The sequence below is a fragment of the Camelus bactrianus genome, chromosome 3 (assembly GCF_048773025.1).
Source record: "Camelus bactrianus isolate YW-2024 breed Bactrian camel chromosome 3, ASM4877302v1, whole genome shotgun sequence".
NCBI lineage: Eukaryota > Metazoa > Chordata > Mammalia > Artiodactyla > Camelidae > Camelus > Camelus bactrianus.
This window is the reverse complement of record NC_133541.1, coordinates 33,107,920-33,112,529: the sequence shown is the minus strand read 5'-3', so window position 1 is coordinate 33,112,529 and position 4,610 is coordinate 33,107,920.

Sequence of the window (4,610 nt, the reverse complement as noted above, 5' to 3'; positions counted from 1 at the left end):
TGATTCCTTACAATAAACCCCTTTCTCTATCTGCCTGCCTGCCTGCCTGCCTGTCTATCTATCTATCTATCTATCTATCTATCGATCTATCTATCTATCTATCTACCTACCTATCTACCTACCTACCTATTTATCCTTTCAAACTCTTTTTCTAAAATTCATCAGTGAGTTTGCACCAAGGCTGCATTTCCCACTGACTACTGCTTCTCCAGGACTGGCAGGAAGAGATAATAATGCAGGCCTATTCCTGGGAGAAGTAAGGCTCTTTTGACTGCAACCTTGGCTCAAGGACTCCTTATTGACTTTGTCACAATGTTCTTAGACATGCACATCAGTCTAAGACTTTTCTGACTCAACCTTCATCACAGGAGTTAGACTTCTACCACAGTCTGTCAGCCCCCTTTATATCATAGGTATTTTCCCCAAGATATCCCTTTACCATCTAGTCATATCGTGGTGTCTTCCTGAAGGACCTGAAAAGAAGAAGAGAAGCTTACTTTTCAATTTTGCCTTGGCCTGTATTCTTCCAAAAAGCAGCACTTGAGATAACTTCTTGGGTTCAGTCTATCTGGGAGACATTCCCAGGATGCTGAAGTGGGAAAGCAGAGAGAGTGATACAAGGAAGGAAGATAAGCCAATATGAGGATGTGTTATGAAGGTTACTGTAGTGGGCAGTGGGGACTCCACTGTGACATAAACTACTCCTAGAATCTTCATCGTAAAGGACAGGAGCTGGATCGTTTATCCATGAGCTGCTTCCCCCGTTGTTGAGGGTTTCTCCACAGTTCCAGGCTGTGCTGGGTTGGCTCCTGCACATCGGAGAATGTGTTAGGGCAGAGTGTGAGACGCATGGTGCAGGGGAGAGCAGGGTCACTGCTGATCTTTTCCTTTTTGAATTTCTAGTGCCTTAAACACTTATTTGTTTCTCAATAAACACTGAATAACTGAATAAGTAAATGAATGAACAAGGAAACGATGGATTGTTTAAGATCCTTTACTTTAGCAGTCCTCAAGTACCAGTCTGTGAATGGACAGTATCAGAATCATCTCTGGAGATTAAAAAAAAAAGTCAAATATTTTAAGGTTCTGTCTTTTGAATGCTGATGATATGGTAGACTTGATATAACCCAATTTTCTGTTTTTAAAAAAATGTCTTCTGTGACTTAAAGGTAGAGCCCACACTGGGGTCTACTGATCTGATCTCACCAACTAAAGTTCCTCTTTCTTTGCTTCTAGTGGAAGATACTTTGTGATATGTTCTCCCAAACACCTGAGCTGTAGCTTTTTAGGTTTTGTATGTAAATCTTTCACTCAGTTTGACATTTTCCATTTGCCAGTGATTGAGGACAGTTTTAGAGACAGAAATAAAATCTATAATTATATGTCATTTCAGGTATAGACAATATTTTCCCACCACAGTTTAGTACTAACTGAAATGAATTAAGTTTCACATCTTTCCATTTCCTAGTTAGGAATTATCAGGAGTTAATAATTCTAAAGCCACCTTAAATAAAAGGTATCTTCAAAAGGAGTGTCTCAGTGCTCATGATTGGAGCTGAGCTCAAGAGCAGACACAGAAATGACCAGAGGCCAGGCTTTTGGCATTGCTCAGTTTCACTTCTGATAACTTTTAATTCTGTCATTTAAATGCGTAGGCTAAAGGATAGAAAAAGAAGTTTTCTACAATTTTAAGAACTCAAGTTTTAAAGAGTGAGGGAAATAGATATAAGAAAGAGGGTGTAGGAATTTTGAGGTATGAAAGCATGCATCACACTTGTCCTAGAATCTCGTGGGCACACTTTTTAGTTTTAATACATATGGGGAAGCAGCTGCTTTGATGTCATCTTTTGGCCACTCAGAGCCACCCTCTGTCTTTTTCAGGAGCTTCATCCGAACAATCCCATGTATAAATTAATATGTAAAATCAAGACTTCTATGATCTCTTTCAGGCCACACTATCTCAGAACAAGATGACAGTAATAATGGAGCAGGAAAAAAGATGTGACCCGTAAACATCTTAGCACTGCCTCTGACTTAAAATATATTTTCACATTATAGAATAATGTAGACTCAGAAAATTCAAAAGATTCTAAGAAGGAGCAAATAGAAGATAAAGGCAACCAAATATAATTAAAATTGTGGTTTTATTTCTTTGTAGTTATATGTGCTTATTAGTTTCGAGTAGCCTGTAGGTTAATCAGTGAATACGTGAAAAATAGCTGATAAATGGATAGATAATGTCATTCTCTTATATACAACATTTTTATATACTTTTTCAAACTCACAAGTATAAGACAATTATTCATTGAAAATATTTTATAGAAATTTTAATGGCCGCCTGTACATATTCTTTTTTTATTTAACCTTTTCCAAATTGTTACATAGATTCATTTTCCCTTTTTCCCCCTAGTATCAGTCACAGTATCACAATCATATACATACAGAAAGTTTTTTAAGATATTAACCATTATTTCTTTAATTTTATAAAAGAAGAATCATGGTGTCAAAAAGTTTGAAAGTTTGTACATGTCTTGACGTGATATTTTTAAGCCCTTGAGGAAAAGCCAAATGGAAGAAAGAAAACACTATAAATGTTCATGTGGATTGCACAGTGTTTCTATTTTTAGTATATAATTGTTTGGACATAAGCTGGAGAAAAGGACAAAGAAGAGTAGGAATACACGGGTCTAAAAAGGTGTTTCCCACTGGAAAGCATGATGGTGGCATGGGGATTTCCCCCCTCTTTTCCTCCCACTGCACATTAGCCTTCTTGGATTATCACATGGTTAAGGTTAGGAAGCAGCTGTGAACTGTCAGGCACAAATGGGAAGATATCTTCCATTTATTCACTCAACAAATGTTGATTGAGTTACTACTGCATGCCAGGAAACATTAGGTACTGGAGATGTAGAAGTGAAAGAGAAGGACAAAATCCACTGAGGAGTCAGGAGAGTAGGTGCGAGGCAGAGGATTTCAAGCGGGTCACGCATAGGAAGTAACCAACTGAATTGCTGCCTTGGATTTGGAGGTCAAGGAAAGGCTCTCGGAGGAAGACAAGCTGAAGCTCAGATGCAAAGGGCAAGAAGGAATCAGTTCTACTGGCCCTCAAAGAGAAAGACTCTCAAAGCATGATGAACAATGAGGACAAGTTTTCTTGGTAAAGAGTTTGCTCTGTCATAGGAAATAAATGAAGGGCAGTGCAATTGAAATCTATCACCCTCTTCAATTATGAATCTAGGGAAAATAAAACAATATAGCGTAAGAAGTATCTGTTATTTTATTATTAGAAATCATATATCCTTTCATATTAAATTATAGTTTTGCAGCTATATTTAAATTATATTTATACTCATCATTACTTTAAAATTATAGTAGCTATTATATCTGTTGCTAAATGTTATTATTTCATGTTTTAATAAAATAGCATATTTATTACTGTAACAAATTTCTTTTAAAAATATTTTGATGACTACATCAACATAATTGGTTTGCTTTTTTAACTCTATGACCTTCAAACATTATTCTGAAAAAGAAATCATAATTTCATCAAGAGGTTGAGAGGATTTATGGCACCAAAAACATTATGGACCGTCGTCTAAAGAAAAGGAGAAAGTTTGTGGAATTTTTATCAACAATGTGATAGAGATTGAATCATTAGTTCTTGGCTTGTCCAAACCAGGTCAATTAACCCAAATAACCACAGCAAAAATTCGTATGTGCTTTTTTCTTTTTCTTTTTTAAAAATCAGCTTTACGGTGACACATCATAATTATCTCAAGTCCATAGCTTGAATTAGGATTCATTCTTCATGTTGTACATTCTGTGGATTTAGATAAATGAATCATAACATGTATCCACCATTATAGTAGCATACAAAGTTGCTTCACTGCCTCCAAAATCCTCTGTGCTCCACCAATTTATCCCTTCTTCCCCACTACCCCCTGGCAACCACTGAAATTTTTAGTCTCCATAGGTTTTTCCTGTTCCAGAATGTCATATAGTTGGAATCATACAGTGCATAGCCTTTTCAGATTGGTTTCTTTCACTTAGTAATATGCATTTAAGTTTCCTCCATGTCTTTACATGGCCTGATGGCTCATCTCTGAATAATATTCCATTGTCTGGATGTACCTAAGTTTATTATCCATTCACTTCTTAAAGGACATGGTGGCTTCTGGGTTTTGGCATTATAAGTAAAGCTACTGTAAACATGTGTGCAGGTTGTTGTGTAGAGATGAGACTTTAATTCTTTTGGTTAAATAACAGAGTGAGGTTGCTAGATTGTAGGGTAAGAGTATATTTAGTTTGTAAGAAGCACCAAACTGTCTTCTGAAATGGCTGGACCATTTTGCATTCCCACCAGAAACAAATGAAAGTTCCTGTTGCTCCACATCCTCACTGGCATTTGTTATTGTCAGTGTCATGGATTTTGGCCATTCTAATAGGTGCATAGTGGTACCTTATTGTTATTTTAAATTGCATTTCCCTGATGGCATATGATGTGGAGCATCTTTTCATGTGCTTAGTTTCCATCTGTATATCTTGTTTGTTGATTTCTTAGTTCAAACAGGTGCATAGTTCCTCCCTAGCAAAGGACCTTTCATTTGAAA